Source organism: Buteo buteo, chromosome 10 (genome assembly GCF_964188355.1).
Source record: "Buteo buteo chromosome 10, bButBut1.hap1.1, whole genome shotgun sequence".
In the NCBI taxonomy this organism is placed as follows: Eukaryota; Metazoa; Chordata; class Aves; order Accipitriformes; family Accipitridae; genus Buteo; species Buteo buteo.
The window spans coordinates 5,047,507-5,073,194 of NC_134180.1; the positions used below are offsets into that span (position 1 = coordinate 5,047,507).

The window sequence follows — 25,688 nt, forward strand, 5'->3', positions numbered from 1 at the left end:
CAGCCTCCATTGCGGCTGGGCCGGGACCTTTGTGCCAGCGATCCTGCGCCAGGACACATGGGAGAGGACACAGTTCCTAAGCAGCTGTGCATGTGTGGGGAATGACCATGCTCAGAGCTCCCATGACAGCTCGCCCAGGCCTGCCAGGCTGGGGTAAAACAGACACTGGCAAACAGGAACCCAGGACTTACTAATACCCCTGCTCGCCTCCATGGCGAGCTCCCGATTGCTGCCTCTTCCTCCGCTCTCACAAACAAACCTTGATTTTATGTGCAAAGCCTGGAGCAAGGCACAGTGGCCAACAGGGCTGCTGGCTGCAGGCTGGGCAAAAGCCACTGTGACACTCACTGAAAGTAACCGATGGCTGTGCAGCACCTTGCCTACCTCATGTATGCAGCTCCCAGCACTTCCCAGTGAGGCTGGCGGGAAGCCCTGTGCTGGTGGTGGAGTAACTCAGGGTTCCCCTCGGCCCCTGCAAACAGGCAGGACTCAGCTCAGACCCTCGAACCAGGGAGCTCCTTCCAATGTGCACACCCCTGCTCATTGCAAGGCAGTTGGACTAGATGACCTTTAAAGGTCCCTTCTAACCTAAACTATTCCGTGACATTGGCTCTGCACAAGCACCCCTGTAGAGCTGAGTGTGTTCACACAACTACAGCCCAACACTGAGGCCAAATCAGACCCCTGCTCCCTTCCAGAGGGGTGGGATGACAAGTATCATCGACCAGCTCTGTGCTCAGGGAACCAGGTTCCCAAAAGACAGCCATGCTCTCCCTCCATCCAGGACTCCCAGCGGAGCTGCCTGGGGGGAGGTCAGGCTCAGTCCCTCCTTGCAGGGTCGCCTGTGCGGGAGGCAGCCAGAGCATGCCAGGAGCAGGACAGCCAGGAAGCTAAACACGGGCTGGAAAGCGCAGAGCCGGGTGCACGCTGGGAGGCCATGTGAGAGACAGACAGACCAACACATGCAAGCCCTACTTTACCCCCAGCATTCATCATCTCTGGTTTTGCTCCCAGCTCAGCCCGTGCTGCATTTTGAGTGAGCCGAGGTGGGAGGCAGCCCCCACCCCTCCCTGTCCACCTCCCCTGGCCCAGCTCCCCCTCTCACCACCTTCCTCTGCTCCCCTCTGGGCTCCCATGATGCCCACCAAGAGCCCTTGCTGCCGCGGCCTCATTACCTGCAGGTTAAACAAGCAAACCCACGCCCCTCCAGCGCTCAGACTCCAGGAAATGAGCACACTGCAAGTCCTGACGCTTGGCCAAACCCGTAAAACTTTTATTGGCTCTCAATAGCTATTAATAACAAAAAAAAAAAGGCTTCTTGTGCTGAAGGGTGCATGGGGGGAAGTGGGGGAGGGTCCAAGAGCAACCGAGGGAGAAAAGACACCCAAGCCAGAGCTCAGCATGGGGGAAGGACTGGCTGTGTAACAGTCCGTGGGCAGGGGAGCTGCTCCCTGGGGCTGCCCCACTCCCAGTCCTCTCCTGACACCAAATCCTCACCAGGGACCACCACACTCTGTCCACAGCATGCTGGCAAAATGCCGCTGCTCTCCAAGAGGGACCGGAACTGCAGGCACCGAAGGTGCAGGATGCTGGCCCAGCTCCTCAGGGCTGTTGTGGGTGCATGAGACCCATCTGCATGTGGGACACCTGCCTGTTCAGGTACTGGGGGAACGAGGCTTTCACATGGGAATGGGAGCCCCCTCCTTCCCCCACAGGCACCATCCTCCAGGCCAACACCTCCGGAGCATCCCTAGAGCACAGCAGCCCCAGCACAGAGCAGCCTAGCCCTCCAAGGCCACCACTGGCAGGCCAACACCTGGGGACCATCCTGCTGCACACAGCACATCTCAGCCGAGGGAAACTGAGGCACGCAGAGCCTTCCAGCTTCTCTGAAGGCCACGCGGGCAGCTGCGGGCCAGCTCCTGCCCTGACGCTCCCTTCCCCCGGCAGCCAGCGGTCTCCATCCCGTGCCAGCAGGAAGCCGGGTGGGAGCGGCAGCAGAGCAGGGCTTCCCTGAGCTTTGTTCTCCCCCAGCCCCGAGCGCACACAGCCAACACGTGATATCCTGCTCATTCTTTGCTCCCCCAATAATTTCCGTTCCGGGTTCGGCACATGGCGGTGCCCTCCTGCGCGTCTCACGCTTCTCCCACCTCTGCCGGCCTCTGGCAAGGACACCAGGGAGCCATTTCCCCCGTGACCTCCCAGAGCAGGCGGCAGGGCATGGCTCTCCCCAGGCATTTCGGGAGTCACCTTGCCCAGACGTGGCTCCAGCCACACACCGGGGAAGGGGAGGCAGCCGGCAGTGCACAGGCCACACTGCTTCATACCCCGTTTTCGTTTTGAATCAGACCTTTATGTTCAGTCCCAGGGGATTTCAGGTCCAGACTGTTTGCAGAGTCAGGCGGCCGACAGCCAGAGCTGAGGGAGCTCCAGCCCCCACACTTGGGATTTTTTTTTTTTTTAAAGAGTTATGGGCCAGTCTCTGCAAGGCAATTTCAGACAATGGAGTGAGACAGAGCCCTAACAGAAGGGAAAAAATAAATACTGTTTCCTGCGAGCACCAGGAGACTGTGCTGTCTTCCCCCAGCCCAGACAAACGCAGGCAGCAGTGTAGCATGACTCTCCAGCCCTGCCTGCACAGCAAGCCCGGGCCTCAGGAGCAGCCCTCCCAAAAGAGCCTGGCTCCAAACCTCGATTTCAGGCAGCTGGGCCAGGGCAACGACTGGCAAGGCCATGGCACCGACCCCTGAGCCAGGGCTGTGTGCCAGCTGGCTGCAGCGCTGAAATTCCCCCTTTTCCAAAGCTGGGCGGTCAGAGCAGCAGGAAGTCACTGAACCGCATCCGTGTGAGTCAGGCCAAGGCAAGTGACGCTCCTCCAAACTCTGCCCACCAGCCTCCCCTGTGGATGAGCCACCAGGAGCTGAGGGCTGGGAGGAATCTATTTTCGCATCCGTAGAGCGTCAAGGAGAGGCAACAGCTCTCTGTACCTCGATACAAAAGCAGAACCCACCTCTCTGTGTGGTGTCAATGACTGGTCAGGTTTTCCACTCTGTGCCATAAAGAGATCTCTGGCCTTTAAAATTGAGAACAACCTAATTAGAAACAGAAACCTTTGGTAAAATCCCAGGACTCCCACTGCTCTGGAGCAAACAGCCCTGCAAAACCTGTGTTTGTTAAAACACAGCAGCCTCTGGATGGGCAATGGGGACCCAGACCTGCCCCATCCTGCCACCCCAGGGTCGCAGCATCATGAGGAAGATGCCCCTGATGAAAACCGATGGCACATTGTTGCATTTTGAACAGGAATCCTCACCCAGAAGGTCACATCGAGGCAAGCAGCCTCAGAAAAGCACCTTCTAGGCTGGAGTAGTTGGCCTGGTATCAAATCTGATGCAAGATGAGACTAAGAAAACTTCTTTCTCTCTTTGGGGGGAAGGGGAGGTAGGGGGATGAATAAGAAAAAAAATAAATTGGCCTGAAGTGTGGTAGAAGAAATTCCAAAGCAAGCTGTGGTCTTAAAACAAATAAGCACTGCCCTGCAGTGTTTGCAGTGCAAGTGCTCCAAGCCAGGGAACCTGAAAGTGAAATAAACTGCAGACAAGTGCAAGCGACTTCAGCTCCTCCCCAAAACAGAATGACAAAAACACTGAAAGTGCCATAAAGGGGGCAAAAACACACTCAAGCAATCATTTTAAAGCCAAAGAAGGGGTTCATGTTGTTTTTGTTCAAATACTGGGTTCTTTTTATTTGCCATCTGGTTTTGGGCATGCCAGGTCTACTCCAGTCACATTTACAAGCTTTTCCCTGCAGTCATAAGGGTGAGAAAAAGGAATTGGGGGTGGGGGTGGTTGGGTTTTTGTTGTTTTGTTTGGGTTTTTTTTTTTAAAAAAAAAAAAGAAGAAAAAAGCTGCGATTCTAGTCCTAGCCCTTGTCTCTGAGACCTGTGACTTGGACTGAAATACCAAGGCTCGGGAAGTTCCCGGCCACATTTGCAAGTATCAAATGCTGAAAAGTTGTGTTTTTAAAAATTTCTTTCCTGTATAGTGAAACCTTGTGGCTGCCGAGAAAGGACTTGTACAATACCATCTGGGGCACATTGTTCTAGTCCCTTTATACACACACAGTGTTCCTGCCCGAAAGAGGTTACAATTAAACGGGGCAAGACAAATAGGGGAAGAGGAGGAAAAAATAGCGGCCCAGAGCAGGGAAGTGATTGGTGAAGGTCAGGGAGCAGGTTCATGGCACTTCTTGGAACAGAGTCCAGGTGTCCTGGACCAGCCGGCTCCCCCAGGCGGGTGTGATGCTACCCCCAGCCACGGAGGCTTGACTGTACTGAGCCCTGATCTCCACAAGCCTTTGGGATGAGTACTTGAAGCCGGTTTCCTCGTGTACTCTGTGCTTTGCGAGCAAAAGAGAAACACAGCTGCATCCAGATGAAAGAGAAAGGAAAGCTTCTTGAGAGCACAAAAAAGAAAAGCCCTTGACACTACACAGCTCTGAGTACAGATCACTGCCAATTAAAAGCTAAAAATAATCACAAATACCCTGATGTCCCAAAGGATGACCCATCAGCTGGCTCCCAATACAAAATCCAGACCAAAAAGCAACCGGTGGCCTTACACAGCTGAAACCAAAACCCAATAAATTTTAAAAGTTTAGAAGGCAGGTCGTCTTTTCTTACAAGGAGATCAAAAGTCTTAAAACAAAGCAAGATCCAACATCTTTAAAGCAAGCTGCAGATGGTCCCAGATGACGTCTACAAAGGTTTGTAGTTTAAAAATGCATTCCAGTCTTCAGTGTTGGCAGCCAACCCCGCTCATGATGAAACGGGGAAAAGCTGTGCCACGACACAGAGGCTTCCTAAAATGAGGGGTGATGGAAGTCTCACCAGGCTTCCCACAGGAGACCCCTGGAACGGGTACAGTCAAGCCAGAGGTGGGACAGGTGGTGCTGGAGGGACGTGGGGCAGCTCCCTCCTCCTGTAGGAGGGCAGGAGAACCAAGGCATCCCTTCGCAGGCACCCTCCAAGACCTCAGTGAGCAGAAAGGCAACGGGGCTGCCTGAAGCCTCCAGATTTTAAGCAGCATGCAGATGCATGAGGACTATGGAGATCAGCCTCCAGGCACCATCACAGTGCTGCTGGGGCCCTCTCCATCCACCCCACACCCTACATGAGGCCTCCAGAGACCCAAGACAAGCAGGACAACTCTTGCTACTCATGCATGGCTCTGATTAGGGGCCTTCCAGGTCGAGCAGACTCAGGAGGGGAACAACTCACCTGGGGTGTGAGCAGCTACAGAATTAGAAACAGATGTTGAAGGAGGGAAAAAAAACCCCACCAAACTTATTCCAGCCTGATACTGTGAATTGTAGCAGTACGAAAGGTCCACATGAGATGGAGGTTTGGGCCCACACCTGCATCCTCCACAGGGCCGCTGTTCCCATGCCTGCCTGTGGCTGGAACAACTTTACCAACGCAGGCTGGAGGAACAACTTGAGGACAAAGGCTATTCCAGCTGCTCCAAAGGACAGAAGCTGGCCATAAAGTTACTTTCTCCCACTAAATTTACTCTGGAACAAGAGGAAAGGAATGTTCCAGTGCAGAAACCTGTCTCGCTGGGTCTGCAGTGTCCTGTGCTCTGCCGAGCTGGCTGGGGTTGTCCCTCTGGGCTGAAGCTCCTCACTTCTGCTCTTTCAATAGCTGAAAGCTTCGAGGAAAAGCCTGTCCATACAGCTATCACATTATTTTCCAAGATGTAAAAATAATGCAACTACTTCTCATCTGGAAATTTTGTGTTCAAACAATATTTGTCCAAGCCCAATGCAAGCATCTCTTGCAAGACAGCCAACGTGACTAGTATAACCAGACAACCTGTACTGGAGCAAGAGCAAGCACATGCATACACATGTGTAAAGACCCAGCTTGACCCACTGTTATTTAATTGATGTTTAAGAACAAAATACAAGCAAACTGAAACTAGGCCACCTTTACACTGAGGTGGGAGCATTCACACACCTTCTGCACCAATTTAACTTCACAGGCTCAAAACTCCTCTCTTCCATAACCAACACAGAGCTGTAAAGCTGGGGAGTGACTCACTCCCAGCCCCACAGCAGTACCAGGAACCTGCTCCCCAGGCCGCTTTCCTTCCCTTTTCTCTCTGTGCACACACACATCAGTGCCGCTGGAGAAAGCCCAGTTTGAGACGGCCGCATCAGACACTGCTATAAGCCTGCTCCTGCTTCTACCTCGGAGAGATGGCACCACACTCCAGAGCATGCTGCCAAGCTCCCTGCGACTCAAGTCTTAACATTTATGAGAAAAATCCATGCTGGGTAGATTTTTGAGGAAACAACTGGTAGGAGGGGGGTTTTGTTTGTTTTTTTGGTTTGGTTTTTTTTGTTTTGTTTTTAAATGAAGAGTCCTTCCAAGACTTGGACTTGGGCAGTTTGCAGCAGCCTTTTGCCTGGGCAACAGGTACAACAAACAGGCAGGTCATAAGCTGGAAGTGTAAGCTCCTCTCCCTGCCTTGTGCTGCCAGGCTCCAGCGATGCAACAGGCTCCAGAGGGATCTCCTGAGCTTCCTCCACTCTGAGACACGCACCTCTCCTCCAAGCCAGACACAGCAGCTCACCACAGCTCCCAGAGCAGACATGCCAAAGAAGCTTGGACACAAGTCCATGGGGTGAGCTGTCCCCAGCTGCATCAGATGTTTCCCCAGGAGGAAGAGGGAAACCTTGCTGTTTGAAGAAAACCCATCCTAACCCCCACCCAGGGAAGTTTCCTCTGTGGGCTGAAGAGGCAGCAGGGCTGTGCAGCACTCAGAGCTCACTCTGCCTTGCACCTCCACCAGCTACAGCTCTGGTTACAGGAGACTCAAGCAAACCTACCAGGGCAGCAGGACATTCCTTATGGCAAAGGCAGATTGACTTGTTCTGGCCCAATTTCCTCCCTATCTCCTCTTTTCTTGAGGTATCAAGTACTTTGAGGATCTTGAGGCACCCAGCAGAGAATGGAGTTCTGGATGTGAGCATCTCTCTTGCCGCGGCACAGGAGAGTTGTGCCAACCCCGTCAGGATGGAGGACTGGCTGCATCTCGCAGGGGACAGGCCCTGCAGAGGAGTCGGAGCCACAGGGCAGGGGGTGAAAGGGCCTTTATCTGTCCCGGGGAATCCCTTAAAAATCAGGAAGTCCTGAAAGCAGCTGCTTTCCCATCAGTGCACAATGCCTGCGCAGTTTCTGCTAACTGCAGCCACGAGAACTTCATTCCCCAACCCCAGCAGGGTCAGGTTAAGCAGAGATGGTGTCCAGGCCTCCTTGCAATCTCCCAATGCTTTTCCCAGCTTACAGCGAGGTGGGAGCCAGCCCAGCTCTGTTTACTCTGTTTCCTCCTTTGTACGTTCATGTTGGTGTCAGCACAACAGGAAGCTCTTGTTAAATAGTTTGTTACTTAACTGCTGATGCAGAGCCACTGGGGAACCCAGGCGTAACGTGCAGCACGTTTGGAGAGGTGGGGGAGCCTCGCAGTTCAAGTTCAGGGCCAGGATTTGAGAGCTCTCAGCTCTGCCACCGCCTCCCTGGTGATTTGGGCATATACTGACTTCCTGGCCCTTCACATCCCAGCCATTACACTGGGATAACAACTCCCCCACATCTGCCTTGTCCATTTGAGGTCCCCTGGGAGATGCTTGGCGCTCTCTCAGCTTTTGAACAGTGCTTAGAGCTCAGCAATCTTCCCCCTGCCTCCTCCAAGGCATCCTTCAGGGAAAAGACAAGAACCCAGTAACTGACTGAAGAAACTCCCCCACTGAACAGCAACACCATCCCATGAAATCCACCCACCATACCTGCGCTCCTGCTGCCCACACGTGAGGTCATCAGCCTTAGCAGTGGGGAATATCCAACCATCACAAATCTAATTTTTTGGATCCTCATGTCAAGCCCACCAGCCTGCTCATCCCAAAGAGCAGCCCTCGTCTGAAGGCCTACAGCCCATCTCCCTGACTGCTTCCTTACAAGCCGCTGCATCCCTCATCGCACAAACATGGACATCAGTTCACGTCTCTACAGTGCTATCAAACTGAGTCATCGATTACACAGCAGATGCAGTCCTATCACCATGGTCACTGTACCAGGAATGTTTGAAGCAGTTTCCCCTTCGACACGGGAATGGTTGCGGCTGATGTCCCCCTCCAGCAAACAGAGACACCACAGTGTGGCTTCACTTTTGGCCCCACAATGTTTACAATTAGGAAATCTGCAAGGGCAGTTTGTCCAAAACATGCTGGGTTTTTTCTTCCCCCATCCAGGTTTTCTTGAAAACAAAACAAAAAAAAGAATAAAGCAAAGGCTAATGTTTCTACCAGAATTTCTTCTAGTGTTCAGAGGAAAAAAAACCAAAACCAAAAACAAACCACCAACAAAAAAAACCAACAAACCCACAAAACCCCTAAACCGTGGCAGCAAAGCTTTTAATCCAACATGATCCGAGCATCCTTGTTCCAAACCTCCCCTCCCTTCCTGGCTTCCCAGCTCTTTACTGAGAAGGTGGTGTGTCCATGAGGAGAGAGGACTCCACCCTCACGCTTTAGCCCAGCTCAGCCCCTGGAGCAGCGGGCACAGAGCACTCCTGGCACCTTCAGCCTCACCAGTGCTCTCCTGCCTCTGCCACTGGCTGAGCCCCATGGCCGGGCTCTCGCCCTCCCTGTGCAGCAGAGGGGACAGATGCAGCTAACACTGTGCTGAGCACCATAATTAAAAAAAACAAAACCAAAAAACAGAAACAACCCACTAACAGAGCATATAATCAGACACACCATCACCTCCAGCTATATAGTTCACACAGAGGAAAAAAAAAAAAAACGAAGCAGGAACGCGTTGAGCCTCTGTTAGAGATTAAAGCATTTACCACATGTAGCTGTGCTGCTCCCAGCACAGACCATCAGCCAGCCCCAACATCTCAGCGTTTCACCCCGGTATCCATCTGTGGCTCTTAGCCATGTCCCAAAAAAACATCCAATCCACAAAAACACCAGGATTAAAAAAAATAAAAATCATAAATATAAAGCATTTGGTTTTTCCCCAGAATTTAGCTGTGCTGTGAAGATGATGGATTTTTCTTTCTGGCTTCCTCTTCCAGCTACCATGTCTATTAAGCTTTTCTCTAAATTAGAAGTGTTCTCTTGTTACTGGCTATTCCCTTCCCCAGGAGATTTTTTTTTAGACGCTCTGCACTCTGGGTCAGCTCTTAACATACAACAGGTCAAGCTCCAAATCTCTTCAAAGTTATTTTCTCCCAGCTTCTAAACACAAATATGGCTTTTTAATGGATTACTATGAATTTTCAATTTATTTATAAAAAAAAAAAGGTTTGTGCCACACTGTTCCCTCCATAATGATAAGAACAGCAGAGTTTCAACATTGCAGCAGAGAACTGCTTCTACTGAAGGTGAGTCCCACTTCACAGCTCAGAGGCCTCACCAACACTCAGCTACACCAAGTTCTCACAACACAAAGCCAGTAACGAGTCAAGCACGATTTCACTGAGATATTTAGAGGATACCAGCTGACATATTCAAAACCATCAGCCTGCTTTAAAAGTAAAATCTCAGCTGTTCCTCAAACTCCAGCACCACTAGCAGTGCAGTTAGTGCTGGACAGCCCAACCATCCCAGACTCTTGCTGCCCAAGGAGCTGTATGTGCTCCTGAGACTGGAGCACGCACAGCATCCCCCTGATCCAGCTCCAGCATCGCAACAGCCCCAAAAGAGCAAAACCGAAATCTGTTCTGTAAACATAATGAAATTAAATAAGTAGTAAAAAAGGGCGAAAACCACCAGTAGTATTTTCAGTTTCCAATGGAGCCCAGAAGGCAACACTCTGAAGAGCTGGTTGGAACTCACGTGAAGGTGTGAATGCCCTATGCTGTTGTGATTTTTAAACAATTGCCTCCTTTTGGAGAGGAGCACGGAAGAGCCGTACAAGCCACATGCCAGAGAACACCCCTGGACCAGCAGCTGGACAACTTCACCCTGAAGTCTCAACCACTCGCACCACAGCTCAGCACGGATGAGGAAAACTCCCTGCCCGGCAGCGGGTGGGCAGGCAGACAAGGATGCGTGTACACAGCATCAGCTTTACGAAGTCAGCTTTCTGGCAGCAGTTCAGCAGTAATTATTTTGCACCTGAAAATATCTAACAAGGAAACAGGCCCCTCTTTAACCAACAGCAGTGAGACTCTTTTGATGCATGTTTGCTCCCTGCTTGCATAAGCAGAAATGGAAATCAATGTGCTTTGGACAGTTCAAATTCAGAACAACCCAGATCCTCAATGTTTTTGAACACAAATAAGCTTGCAGAGTCAACAGCTCTTCTAGGGCAACTCCTAAATCTCTCAGTAAAAGCAGCCACAAAGAAAACTTCATGAAGCATCTCTCCACTGCTATGAGCTGCTATGCAGTTTGCTCCCAACTGAATGCAGAATCACACTCTTTTAGTTGGATCCCTGTCCTAAGCAGTTACACCTGGATGGAAAATATTAACTATGCTTTACCAAGTAGCCGGAAATACCATAATGGAAATTTCAGCAGCAGCACAGGAACCAAGCAAAAAGCTAAAAATACTTCTCTAGGAAAAATAATAATAATAGTAAATATACACATGCTAAAATAAGACCAGATCTGAAAACTAGATTGGAAAAGATCAAACACAGCACAAGTAAGACAAAACCATCCAAGAACCAAGTACCTAAGAGTCTATTCACCTTTTTGGGCTCATCAGCCACAAATGTAAACTTTCTTAGATAGACTTGAAGGCAAACAGCTTTTTGCTTAACTTTACAGACCCCACAAAAGGGGTCTGTACTATATGCCTTGATTTACCCCTCATGTGACATGCGATTGTGCCCAACTAAGTCCCAGGGCAGCCACCTCCCAGTTCTTGAGCCATGTCCATCTCACAAGCCATTCCTATGTCCCTGTGCCACATCCACAATGCAAGGAAACAGCAGCAATGCCAAACCACCGTGGGGTGTTGGGAATGCAAAAGCCCTGGTTGCTGGAGGGAGTCTGGTAGCAAGAGATACCTGCCTGCCTTCCCATCCAGCCCTGCTGTCACACCTCTGCGATGTTACTGGCATCTTCTACCTGCTCTCTACTCCAATATCCCGTCTCCAAGACCAGCAACAGCTATTCCCATGGCTGCTGGGCCAGGAGAGGTTCTGGTACACAGCTGAAAGACGGCAAGATCAGCAAATGACCCAACTACAGCTCCAGCCCACTGTCCCACTGCTCATACTAGTGTTGCTTTGGTGTTCCTGCTCACAGATGGAGCAATTTCTGTCTGTGAAACTGCAACTAGCTTTGCTATTACTGTAAGAGGGACGCCATAGGTAACAGATGGGTAACCAGTGCAGTAAACCTGGTTCTGAACAACAGAAAAGACATGGGCTCACCTTCTGCCCCTGGGTGAAGTAAATTATCCAAGGCTGTAATTCCGCAGAATCTATCACATCTTAACAGTTCAGTACAAAAAAGCCAATTAGGATGTTGAAGTGGTTTCGGTTTTACTAACATAGAGTTAGTAGTACTGAAAGAAAGGAAGTTCATTACAAAGCCGAGTCTCTGGCTGGGAGAGCTTAACAGGACAGTAGTCAGAGTCCAACTCCCAGTTCTTCATCCCTTTCCACAGCCCATATGCTCCAGCGGTTTCCACAGGACACGCGCAGGCACCCCAGCCAAGATGCTGACGATGCCTTTCAAGCCCCTGCTCGGCACCGCAAGAGATGGATTCAATAAGGCATTTCACACACAGAGTCACTTACTTGAACAAGTGGTCTCAGCCGTCAAGCCCCTCACATGCGCCGGGTTTTGTGGCTCTGCCAGTGAGTTTTCTATTTAAACCAGACAATACATCCACAGCACAGCAAGCTCCAGTTAGACACCGGAAACTAATTAAATCCATGCTGCTGATACAAGGCAGAGCTGCAAAGGAACCAGCTGCCTTCCAAAAGTCCACAGCAGTTGGCCAGCAAAAACCTGTTTACCAGTCCCATGCATTCCCCTTTTCCTGCTCTCCCCTCCACACATTTACCAAGGTTGACGCAAGAGCAGAACCTCCTTCTTTTCCAACCAGTCCCATCCTGCCCAGTCCTTGCACTAATTTCATTGTCACAAGCACGCTCATCTTGGGAGAGAGCCTGCAAAGGTTTCGTTTCTACAGTCAAGACCCGATATTGCTATTTACTTCACCCATGCCCAGAGCACAAAGCCCAAGACTCGGCTATACAGCCAACATCGATCCCAAGAAGCTCTGGAGCAGAACAATCCAGCCAGATCTGACTGACACACTGGGAAAGGTCAAGTCCCTAATGCTCACCTACTGCAAAACCTGAGGTTTGTCTTCATGCCTGGTAACTCCTCACAAAATAGGATCTGTCTGTAAGCAGGTATCCAAAGGATTGTCTATATCCCAAATCACTGAGTCACATTTGTGTCCGTGTCTGAGAAGCCCAAGGAGAGCTACTGCTCAAACAGTTACTAAGCACAGACTACAGAGCCAGAGGCCAAAGCACCTTCAGGGTGGACAGCCCTATTCTGTGTTTCAACCTCTGCCACTGGACACAGATCCTTTTTAACCATTTTTTTGCTTCTGCTGTGGGGAAAAAAAAAAGCACCTTGACAGCTCAGCCACCCTTCTACCCTGGCACGCGATATAGAAAGGGAGGCTGAACAATGACAGATCCAGACGTGCTCCAAGCGACTGCCGGGCCTGCAGCACCATGGGGATCCAGCTGAAGGGCGACTGACTTGCAAAAGCCAAGCAGCGCCTGCAGATGCAGAACGGGAGCTGCACAAGCACGTCTGTAACAGGCATTACCGTGCCCTTTCCATCCTTCCCCCAAGCACCACAGAAGTTTCGAGAGCAGCTTTAACTTCAGGTAACAACGCTGGTTCAGCAACAAGAGGCAGGCAGCAGCAGTGGGACCCAAGGCACCCGCAAAGGCTTTCTGTGGAAGGGACGATCTTATGTTTGTCACAAACACACAAATTCACCCCCACCACAACCTAGATCATCAGCCTGGTTGTGACAGTACCTATGCTGGGCCATGCTCCAAGAACAAGGCAGGAAAGCACTGCATTCAGATGTCAGGCTTCTGAGTAAGGCAAGTTCCCCTTCTACCTCCTTCCCTCCCATCTCCAGAGCTCACAGTCTGCTTCGCAGTCACCAGGCAGTGGGAAAAAAAAAAAAAAAAAGCTTCTAGACAAATAGATAATTTTCACCCCGCAGCTTGGAACAACTGCTTCCATTTCACGTCTCACATCTGAGGCTAGAACACCTCCTTCTGTGCCACTGCAGCCCCAAAATAAGGTTAAGACCATCTCTACCAGCACACTACTTCCCCAGCCCTGTCCCTGAATGCTCCTATGCCCTCAAAAGCTAACACTTTTCATAAAAACAAGATAAAGTGCTGCTCGCCTTTCTCTTGATAAGGGATCTTAATGCACATCCGGCAGTGTGCACAGGAATGGATGTGAAAGAAGAGTTGCCATCAGTTTCACAGACAGAACAGAGGAAAGCTCTTCTCCCCGCCTCCACTGCAGCCAGAGACGTGCTGCACCTTTGCTTTGCAGCAACAGCCGGCAGTGGAGAGCTGCCCTGCCTCCTGCCAGGCCACTGGGCAGAGGCTGTAGAACCTGCCCAGCAAAAGGAAAAGGTTTAGGGACAACCTGCCGCAAGAGGACTTTGTCAGCAAACCCAGAGGAACAGCAGGTACAAAAGCAGGCAGCAGCAGGAGAGGAAACATCAGAGGAGCATGCCAATGGCCCAGCAAAGCAGAGAGGGGAAACACTGCAGCAGCTGAGAGGCCAGGATGTGCCCACCCGAGAGCTGGTCCTGAGCCCACCTGCTCGTCACCTTCTGGAGCCAGCATCCACAGTGACCCACAGAGAACGGCACAGAGCCAGCACTGTTAACACACCTCACCAGAGCAGGAGAGCAGATGTTTTGGCAAGCGACCATCCATTTCCCACCCCACTGTGATGGGCTTATTTCCCAGCCTGGCATCAGGGCCGCTTTGTACTGCTTGCTGTTAATAAACTTTGGGGTTTTCCCTCTGTCCCCCAAATCTGCAGTTGTGCACAAGAGCACATGTGTATTTAAATGTTAGTGTGAAGTCAGGCAGTTGAAACAGCAAACTCCTGGAGATCTCTGAATCCCAATCTGTTAAATCAGTTCTTCCCACCAAAGCAGGGAGATGGGAAGGCATCTGGCTCTCCCGCCCTGGGACAGCCCAACCATCACCACAAGGCCAGTCCATCAATAAAGCCTCGTCACGCACATGATGCTGTGCACGGCACCATCATTTCTCTCCACTCCACTGAAGGCAGAGCAGGGTCCACAGCCTCCGCTACGGCCCACTAAGAAAGACCTACAGCAAAACCTTCCTCCTGTTTCTGTAACCACAGGCCCCTGACCAGGGAGTGAAAACCCCACGCGACTGAGGAGGGGCTGCTGTGCCACCTTCACCCCTTGTCAACAAACTGCAGAGCAACCCCCAGCCCGTGGCAGGCAGCCCCAGACCCACACCCATCAGTGCAGCTGGTGAATGATACAACAGCTCCCCACTTGCTGGCAACACAGCTCCTTTATCAATTCCCATGGATGGAGAGATCGAGAGCAGTTCTCAACCAGGCACCAAGGAAGGTGGCACCCCTGCAGCCCCAAGTCACCCCAGGTTATGGACTGCTCTGTACAACAGCCTGGAGACAAACAGACTCCCTGGCAAAGCACAGCACAGCTTTCCCAGACTGCCAGTCTGCGGGTGAACTGCTCTCCTGCTGCCAGTCCCTGCCTCTCATCCACCCTCCTCTTCTGCAGGAGCCACCGCGCTGGTGTTGTGGGCATTGTTCGAGGGGGATGGTGCCCACAGAATGATCCATGCCTCATCACAGCAGGATGAGGCTCCAGAGAAAGCCCAAGCAGAGGTGTTTTGGTGTGCATGAGTCAGAGGGTCCAACCAGACGGTGGGGCGAGACCTCCCCCCGTGCGCCGTGGGAGAGCTCCTCACAGCTCTGCTTACAGAGCACAAACCACAGCTGTGTCCCATGAGCCAGGCAGAAGCAGAAGGGGAGCAGAGGACACAGGAAGATGCAGCCATCCAAGCACTGTCTCAGAGGGAGTGCTGTCAAGTGGTGGGAGACATTCAAGAGCAGAGGAAGAATGCAACCCTTTCGAGGACGTCCTCAGAGATCCCGCAGCCTTGAATCCCGCATGTGCTTCCTTCCGGCATTGCAAGGGATCAGCTGTAGCTAGGATGAGAGGCTCAACATCTGTTCTCCAAAGCATAAGGGATGTTTCCCAATCCCTTTCCTATAACAAAAGCAAATTCCTGGATGCGTGCGTCTCCCTTCCCTTCCTTTCCTCCCCCAAGCCCAAGCTGGGTGACAGTCTCAAAACCTTTCATCCACCTGGAGGAGATTTCCTTCCCACAGAGGAACTCGACTGAACACCAACACGGGTGAGCCAGGCACTCTTCTCCCTGGGGAGTGGGACACCAGAGCAACACACTCAGCACTTTTTCCTCCCCACAGCCTTCAGATGGGATCCCAAATAACCTCAGGAACAGGAGACTGGGAACAGACTGCTGCCCTCGGACACTCACACCACAGGTCTCCCCACAACACAAATGGCTTGAAGCTGGCTGGAGCTGGCTCAGCATCATCGAACAACCCAGAGCATCCCCGCTCGCTCCCAACTTCAAGTGAGCGGGAAATCAAAGTTTAGCAGAACCCTAGCTCTCAGTGCTTCCATTTTCTTTCCCTGCAGCCCCTAAGCAGCCACAGAATGAGCAAAAGCACTCCCTCTGCTTGTCATCTGCACGGCCTCCTTGTGTGCAAGGCACAGGAAGCAGGAGCTCCTGGCACCCCACAGGGGCTGTGCCCTTGGAGCCTGCCCCAGAGCAGGGCAGACAAGGAGCTCCAGGACCATCATCAGCATATTGCACCAGCCTGACAATTTATGTGCCAGGGCACAAACCTGCTCTGACAGCAGGTGATGCTCACTCTTCTCCTGCCCTCCAAAGATGGAAGCCACCATTTCTGGAGGGCAGGACATCCCTGCTGCCCAAACCAGAGTCACGCTGCAAGTCCACAGTGGACTTTCCTCTGAACTACAGCTTTCCAAGCAGCCATGCATAAGAAAACCCCCTCTCTTGTTACCCGCTCTGTCCCACCAGAGTCCAGGCCACCAGGGAGCTCTAGGTGATACCAGGTGTGGACACTGCCATTTCAAAGTTTGTACTTGGCATCCCTGACCACATCTGTCATGCCAGGTGGGACACCCCAGAAGAGACCCCATCCACTACCCTGCACTGGCATCCATGCCATATGGCTCCAGGGGCTGGGCACATAGCTCTTTCCCTCCCAGCAAGCTGGGCAAGAATCTGAGCAGCAGCATTAGCCATCTTATCATCCCGACGTCCCTAGCCACAAGATCCAGGGGCCTTCCAGACAGCTGATGCAAATGATAAATGCCCCCTGGCTCTTACACTACTCCTTTCAGCAGTTGGCTCAAAGTACTTCACCAAGGAAGCGTCATTACAGAAGAGGGAACCGAGGCACATAACTGCCTAACGTCACACAGAAAGCAGTGGCAAAAGAGGGAGAAAAGTCTGGTCCCTGGAGGCTGCTGTGCCCTCTAAGGTCACCTGCGCAGAAGGTGGCCCTGACCACAGGTACCTTCTCCAGGCCAGGGCAGTAACCCAGCCTCATGCAGCAGCACCCGCTCGGCACTAGGAGCAGGTCAGAGGTCTGGCTGCAGCAATTGCCAGATTGGTTTCAGATTTGTCTCCTGGTTTGCATTTCCAGTAGGTGGGTGGAGCAGACACCTGCAGCCAGTGCTTCTCTCCTCCTCACCAGTGCTACCCTGGGCAGCCACCACCTCTTAAGAGTCATTGACCTTCTGTCAGGAGGATACAGAGGGACACCAGCAGGCATTTATCTCCTGCTTCCTCCCCGACTCTGCCACTCCAGGGCTCTCACCAGGTACCAGTGGGGGAAAGGAGAGGCTCCCATCCCTGACAACTGGGAAGGGAGGGTGAGCTGTGCTACACCACCCAGAAAACTCAGCGCAGAGCCAGGGAGGCACTGGGAGCACTCGCAGGGGATCTGAAAGCTCAGCAGTGCAGCCTAAGCCAGGAGGAGAAGATGCTGGCCATCGGCCAGGCAGCTCAGGGCAGCCCTGCTGCCCCCATGAGGGACAGGGCTGGGAACTCTGTGCTGCAAAGCAACCAGCTCCTGCCAGGAGAGCGCAAAGCCCATCTGGGTGGCTTTGCAAAACCAGACAGTTTTTCCCAGTCATCTTCATCAACACTTCTCATGGCTGAATGCTGTAATACAGATTTGCCCAGTACCTCAAATAACAGAGCTTTTTCCCAACTCTGCTTGAGGAACAGGGCAGGGGAGGAAGTGGGAGAGATGAGAGCCACGCAGCACTGGAAGAACAAAAACCACAGCTTGTTTCATCTCCCACCTCCAAGATCTGGGACAGTTACTCATCCCGCAGGAAACGGGGGCAAGTTGAGCACTTTGGGGCCTTCAGCTAGAAGGGGTTTCCAGAAGGGGTTACTAATGAGCCACTCCAACTCAGCAGATTCAAAACATATATCCAGCCCGGCTGCCAAAGGCTTGTGCACCGCAACAGCGAGATGCGTGTGACAGCAGGGTTCCCCCACTCCTCAGCCCATCTGGGGACTGTCACTCTGCAGAGATCTACTTGGCCTCCTGTCATGTGTATCGCTACCAAACCCTTTTCTGTTAGCAGGATCTGGGTTGGCATAAGCACTTCTAATAGTAGGAAATTTTTTTTCCCTTAACCCATATCTTCTTGACAGAACCAGGTTAGGAAGCAGCTGCACCAGCAGATCCGGGGTAGCCTTTTGCAAGACAAGGCAGGGGGAAAAAAGGGTGCCTGGATCCAGTTATCTCTTCAAGCACCAAACTACAGCTAATTGCAACTTCCCCAACTCCCCTAGGGTCGCACAGAATGGGGGAACAATACCAGCTCTGCTCTGTCCCAGCCCAGTCACTTCACTCCAGAGCAGGCCCTTCACCCTGGAGAGTCCCAGCACAGGGTAGGCGGAGGCGGGTGTCATTCCCACTGGTGACAAGGGCTGTTTCCATTTCTGGGTTGCAGAGCTGCAACTCCGCCAAGCTGAGCTGTCCCACATTCAAGCAAACACCATTTCCCCCTCTGCCTTCTTCCCCAGGCTGCTCGAAGCCCGACACATTTCCTCTCAAATGACTGCCAAACCTGAAGAATTGGGGAGCGGGGGGGGGGGGGGGGGGGCGGGGAGGGGGAGAAGAAGAAGAGCGGGAGGTAAGGGAAAGCTTCCAGGGGTGTTTCACAGGGAAACCTCTCCCCAAAGAGCTGTCAAACTCCTTGTGCTGAGATGCCAGAATCACTTCCCTACTGCATAGTCACACGGGAGCTGGCTCACTGCCACCCTGGCTTACGTACACTGCTCCCAGCTCTCCACCCCAGCTGGGACAGTCACCCAACTGGGACAGCCTTCCAGAACCACAGGCAGGACCCACAGCCCAGACCATGGGGAAGAAAGAGTAGCACTGTGCAATTAATCTTTCCTGCAGAGTAACTGGGGTGGAGGGATGCTCTGTGGCATGACAATACCCATCAGCTTACGTGCAAGCATCAGCAGCATCTTCAGAGAAGCAAGGAGCGATCCATGAGGCATTTATCTTCCCACCCCCTCTATTACAAGACCAAGAAGCTCAATCCATTACACATTTTTCCTTGCAACCTCTTGAAGGTACAGAAGCAACCTGCTTATTTTAGACAGGGAAGCAAAGCGCCCATGATCTCAGAGAAGAAAAGGGCGGGTAGAGAAGGGCAACTCCCAACGAACTGGAGACTAACTAGGACAAATTCCTAAGATGTAGACAAATACCCAGGTCTGCTGGCTTGCATGGAGGGATAAGCTTCAGAACAGAGGGGCTGGAGACCTACATGCCATTCCTGGTCACGCCACAAACTGTTCAGGATCTTTTCACTCCTCCACCCCTCACGTTGAGGATCAGACTCACAACCCTTTATTAAGCACTGTGACAGCTTTGTGGCTTAAGGACTCAGTCTGGTTTGCCACCAACCTCCACATCAGAAAGGCATGTTCCAAAGGTTGTTTCTCATCTTCCCTTATTCCCCACCTGTGTGTATTTTGCATGGGATCAGAAGGCCGGGACCAACAGGAACACCACAGAAGTAGCTACAGCCAAAAAGGTGGCTACAGAGTTGCTGTGGACTGAGAAAGGAAACTTTCTGAGGGGTTCATCCAAAAGACTACTCTCTCTCAAACAGGCAGATCTACTGCAACCTCACTGGTTCCTCCCTTTACCTTACCTGCTCAAGACTTGCTTCTCTGGGCCCTACCTAAAGTGCTTAGCTTATAAAGTCAGAGGGATCATGCACATGAAGGAACACGCAGGATACACCCCCCAGAAGGACCCATTTCATCTTGCTGCTATTAATACCTGGAACATTATATGCACGAACCAACTGTCCCTTCTCTCTCATTTCTGGGCTCTGACTTCTCCAATTTGTCCCAGAAACCCCAGCCAACACACGTTCACCCTTCTCTAGTACACATTTCCATCCAAAACACAAACCTTTTCTTTTTTTTTTGAGTTAATTACTCATGTTTCTAGTTCCCATCACCTCTTCCAGTCCCTGCAGACAGGGCACAGCTCCCCTGGCTCCCTCATTCATTATGTAGCCAATATGTGGGCCTAAACCCATCAACACTCATTATGGAAACGGGCCAAGACTTACCACAGCTGCACAGTGCTATTGGGTGCCCACCCACAGCCAACCCCACGGGCGCGTGCTCAGAGGGGCTGCCAGCCACGCTCTGGAACATGAGCCCCTCTACAGCCTTCAAACCAGGAATACAACGACGGAGGAGCTCTGGGCTGCAGTGCAGACACTGCCAGAGCCCTTGGGTTGAACAGACACAGCTCAGTTGTCACCACCGAGTTATCACCACCATCACAGATGGTGCCAGGTGCCTGCAGAATATGCAAATGGAGGGGGAAGTCAGTTTGCCATCTTCCTATGCAGACCCCAATCCCCTCCAAACTCCAGCACCACCCCACCCTCTGAGCTGGATGGGCCTCCGACTCACTCTAACAAAAGCCTTTGTTTCCCCAGCACCAAACCCACCACTAAAAGTCAGAGCCATACTCTAGCTAGACTTGACTCTCCTTAGCATGGCTTCAGGCTGGGATTGAGGGCTGCCTGCAAGCTCTTTGCTACACTGGAAGGAAGAAGCTCTCAACCTTTCAGAGCTGGCCTGAACTCTGCACACAGGAGCCCAAGCAAAGCCTTCCCCTTGGGCTGGCTTGCAAACAGCTGTGTGCCTTTGATTTTGCTTCAAGAGAAAGCATGTTCTTTCTGTATCTAAGCATAAAATAGTCAAGCATGGCCAAAAGCATCCAATCAAGAGCACAGAGCATGAGAAGTTGGGGCCCAGGGTTACCATGTAGCTAAGGAAGCCCAGACTTCACATCCAGACCCAAAATTACTAACCTGCCCTGCCTGCAGAGAGGGGCTGCCTGACCTGCCTAAGGCTGCCAAAGGAGCTGGGAACAGAGGACCAGGCTCCCCTCCACTGCCCTGTCTTCACACGCAACCAGCCCATACAGGCTGCAGAGATGCCAGCATAACCTGACCTGAATTTTGACGTACACCACCAGCATCCCAGCACCAGGCTCCACACAGCCGCTCTCTGCCCAGAAATGTGGGACAAGCTCAACACTGACCAGCAGCAGCAGCCAACCTTACAGGCTTACCAGAGGCCGTGTGATGGTGTTTGTGGCACACTGCAAGAAGGATCACACGGAATGGTGAGAGAGGACAGGAGAAGCCACAAGCAGCAAATCAGGCAGGTCCAGGGCATGGGAAATCCTGCCATTAGCAGGATCCACTGCAGAGGATTTCACAGCTAATGCACTCTTGCCACCAAAGACCACAGAGAAAGCAAAAGCAGCAGAGCATTTCTTTTCCAATAAGCTGCTTTTATCGAGAAGTTTACACAGGCTTCAGCCTGCCTGCCCACACCAGCCCCAGCTGGAAAGCAGCTCCAAACCTGTGCCTTTAAATCCCCCTTGGCAGCGGGAGCACAGGACTGGGGCTGTGCGAGCAGACACACCCTGCGCTGCCGCCTGCTCCAGCCGCCGGAGCACACAAACATTTCCTCCCAGCTGCTCCTGCGCTGCGGCTCAGCCAGAGCAGCCTCAGTACCTGCCAGAGCTGTGCCAGAAGGGGAACACAGGCTGTTTTACACAGACCTGTAAATTCAGAGATTTAAACTCGCTTCCTGAAATCCCCCCTGCTTCCCCCCCACAGCAGCGGACATTCTTCCTTCAAACTTCTTCCTTAAGGCAAATATTTAGAGTCTAACAGGCATTCCTCATCACAGGCACAAGTTAAATATTGGCCCTGAAACAACAGCAAGTGCCTTTAAATGATTCTGGCTGGAGAAGCACCACTCTGGACTTTGATTTCTGGCTCTGAACAAAAATAGGAGCAAAGCACCAAGTGTTACACTCTTCTCCCAGGAAAAGTCAGCTTTCAGGCTCTACAAGTCCCCCGCCAGGACCACAACCAGCAGCAGGAACTGTCCCCTGCTCGTGCATTATCACACATTGGGTGTCTGCTGTCACTGAGCCAAGCCCGCTGCAGTGCATCCTCTGCGCTGTCTCATTTCCAGGTCTGTGCTTATATACTTAGACATTAGAGAAGACCTGCTGGGAACCACAGATGCCATCCAGACTGCAGTGAGGGCATTTGCACATATTGTCCTTCCCCCTCTGACTGCACCACCTCCATTCTCAAAGGTGCCCACCTTTCCATCCAGCTGTGCCTGGCAAACTGATCTCTCCGGTGCAGAAGATGCTCTAGGCTGTTCCTGCTATGCAGACAGCTCAGCTCCCTGACGGACGTGCTAGCTCTTGTAAGAAAATATCTCAGCAAGGTAGGAGCCCAAGAAGTCAAGAGAGAGTCAGTACAATAAATAGGAGAAGGAAGAGCGAGGAGAAAAAAAAAAATATGCAGTGAGGTCAATACACCTGAAGCATAGCTGCACCCAGGCTCTGGGACGCTGTGGGCATTTTTCACACTTAACTGGGGAGCAGAGCTCCTGTCGTGACTCTGCACCCAGCCCCAAGCAGCCAGAGCCCCTGCAGAGCTGGCCTCACCTCACCCCAAAGCAGCCCTGTGACACCCTGTCGCTGCTGAGCCAAGCCCATCGGCAGACGGGGCTGCTACATCACCATGCTGCTCACACACCTCCTGCTGAAGGCAGGCCTGCGTCTGCGCCTCACAGCTGAGGCAAAGGAGCCCCTGCCAAAAACCACCTGAAACCAGCATTTGCTCCAACACAATGGGTCTGCCCACCATTTCTCCATGGCAAAATGCCACAAGAGATTTACCCAGAGAGCTTTAGCTAGGGAAGGGTTACTGCAACACAGCACAGGTGTGCCTGAACAGCATACTGCACAGTAACTCACATTCACAGTGTTTATTCTGTATCCAGCTAAATTCAGCACAGTGTGTTAACTGAGCTTCCCTCTCACTCTCCTGAACTTGGTGCCTGGTAAGCCTGAGAAGCACCTTCCTCAGCTCCCCCTGCTCCAAGCAGCAGGCCTGAGCGGTGGAGAGCTGCTCCCTGGCAACATCCCCTGCTATCGCGCGAGATGGAGAGCCGCGACAGTCTGCTGTGCTGGAATTCCAATCTCTACTCCCTTCCCTGCACCGAAACACCTACTACTTGAGGCTGGAGAATCTGCCGGGGACTCTGACAATCTCTTCTCGGGATCCCCTGATGGGGCAGACACCCCTACAAAAACAGCATGGGTTTAAAATCAGCTGCAAGTTACCCTGGAGGAAATGTTAAAGCTCCATCCCTCCAAGCACTTCCTCTTCCTTCCCCAACTGCCAAAGCCCACTGAGCAACAAGCTCCAGCAAGCAAGTTTATGCAGGAATTCCCAAGGCTCAAGGCAGAGACTAGTCTGTACCTGTCAGCACCAACACCGGTGCCTCGTCCTCCTGTGGCACGCTGACCCCACACCCACCAGAGGCAACTGCTGCTCCTCAGCTACCAGCTGTGAGCAGTCCCTTCCAAGATACAGACCGTACCTCCACTTCAGCAGTTGTTCCAAGTTGTGTCCTTAATATTCTCTGCACTTGGAAACACAAAAGCCAGGCTTCAACTCAAACCTGCATCGCCTTCGGGATAAGTTAGGAATCGGCATAGTTGGGGTTGGGGGATTCCAGGAGAGCCTTAGCCTGCCCCTCGCCCACACGTACAGCACAGAAGGCACTGGAAAGCACCATCCTCTCCCTACATCAAACTGGGGAAACCAGGCAGAGAGTACAAACTTCATCACTGCCAACAGTCCACGCTAAAAAAAGGAAAAGAAAAAGGGTTTCCTTGCTTTGTTGTTTATACCTCAGTGCTATCTCAAAAGCAAAAAGCAGTGAGATTTTCTACCTGAAAACATCAGGCAACAACAAGACTCTGTAAGACTGGAGCTTCTGAGTAGCACAAACCCATTAGACCTCCATTCTGGTTTTAAATTGGATTACCACTGACCTTTCAGAGCCCATCGTTCAGCCCCCTGCACCCAGGCAATAGCCACTCTTAGCAAGACTTTCCAGCCTCCAGATTGGGAAGGGGAATGAATCCCCAGAGACATGGACATGCTCCCAGGGTACCCACGAACCCCTCCCGGCACCTCTCCTCCTCTGCAGCTCTGCTGAGCTGCAGACCTGCGGGGCTGCAAAGCACTTCCAAAGGAAAGCTTCACAAAATCCAAGTTCAAGACCAACCTTAACCCATGTTTATTAACTTAAGAACATCCCTCTCAGGCTGACAAAGCCTGTGCATCACCTGCCAACTGTCTAATTCACCATTTGGAAAGCAAAAGCCAGGCCTCCCTCATTAAAAAACATTACATAACATTAAATAACAAAGAGCTACAGGACATTCTTTGGTTGGTGGACATGTAAAAATGAATGATTAAAAAAATTAACGCTTCTTTCCTCCAGAATCTCAGTGTCTCAAACACCCTGGGAGCCAATGAGCACCTTATTTCCAAGACCCGGCTGCAACAGTGTCTTGGCTCATCCCAATTATTGGTCTTGTGTTCAACTTTCTGCCACCTCTGCCCCACAGACACTAAACTAAACGCAGCACTTCCCAGCTCTTTTTCAAAGCACCATCCCCACCAGACAGCGGTGGGGCTGTATTCTGCTACCTAACATCTGACACTGGAGAGGAAGCCGAGATCTCAGCCTGCAGCACAGGGAACCCTTCCCAGGCCTGAGGCTCAGCACCTCCAGACCTTGCAGGACAGGACTCCAGGCTTCCCTCACATCACCATCTTAGTGCAAGCCTTTTCAGCAGAAAAAATCATGACAGCACTTGGTTTTACTGTCACAGGTGAACTAGACTCAAGACATCGAGACCTTCATTTCCTGCAAGTGAAAATGTTTATGCTGCAACTTTCTAAGCGACACAGGTCTGGCTGCAGTGGAGAAGGCAGATGTCAGCAGGGTATTTCTTGGAAAATTCAACTGTCACTAACCTCCCAGCAGAAGAATACAGACTTCACAGGCACTGGGAAAAGTTCCTGGACAGACAGTAAGCTTCTGTCCATCATCTTTTTGGAAGCAAAGAAGCCAATTTAAAGTCTTCCAAGAACTAAGTGAATTCCTCTACTCCAGGAGCAAACTCTCCTTACTGTGAGCTGTGAAAGAAATCATGAACATCTTACTCCACATAGCATTTTGTAATGCCCTGCAAAGTCTTACCTACAAGTTTCAGCTTACCTGAAGAACCATTTCCTAAATCGCACAGCATGGGATCACCTCAGTGCTTATCAAGTGCGCCAATCTGCTGCAACATTACCATTGCAGCAAGCGGAAGACAGACAGACTTTTTGTGGTTTTACACACAGTGCACTTGCACCCAGCACATGCTGTACCACCTCTCCGTATCACAGCAGGGCTGGTGGAACCCACGAGTGGTGGGGATCACAGCTCTGAGCACCTCGGGTCGTGACAAGCCTTGAAAGAGCAGACCCGTGTTTCACCTTGGCTGCCAGAGAGCTGCCAGCAGCTGATGGTGTAGTAAAGAGAGGCCAGGAGGTATCCTGGAATATCTCAGCTCAATGCATGCTCTGCAGTAAGCTTTTTTTTTAAAGCCAGTTATGAAGAATAATGCATGAACATAACATGCAAAGGAGGGCGGGGGGACTGTCCAACAGGAAGGGCTGTAGCCTGTGCAGGGATTTAGGAGAATTGCCCAGGAGACGGAGGGCAGCTAGCATGAATCTGGGAGCCAGACAGAGAGCCCAAATACTCTGCATTAAGCTGCCCCAGCAGAAAGTCACCTTTACACTTTCCTCACAACTGAGTACTGCTCCTTCTCTACAGTGCTGGACCTACCGGAGACATGGATTGCCAGCAGGAAGTATAAACATCCATTCTAATAAAAATCCAAAACTATTTATAAGCACACAGCTTTTCTAACGGGAAGATAACTTGTTCCCCAGCAGAATCCCAGAGCTGCTGAAAGACTTGCTCCCGCATCTCCCCTCCCAGCTCACAGGG

General features: G+C 51.7%; 1 protein-coding gene across 2 annotated transcripts in view; it reads right to left on the bottom strand.

Annotated features, from left to right (window-relative positions):
- The window catches only part of CSNK1G2 (casein kinase 1 gamma 2), a 46,397-nt gene that overhangs the window by 17,548 nt on the left and 3,161 nt on the right, over positions 1–25,688 (bottom strand). The window lies entirely within an intron of this gene.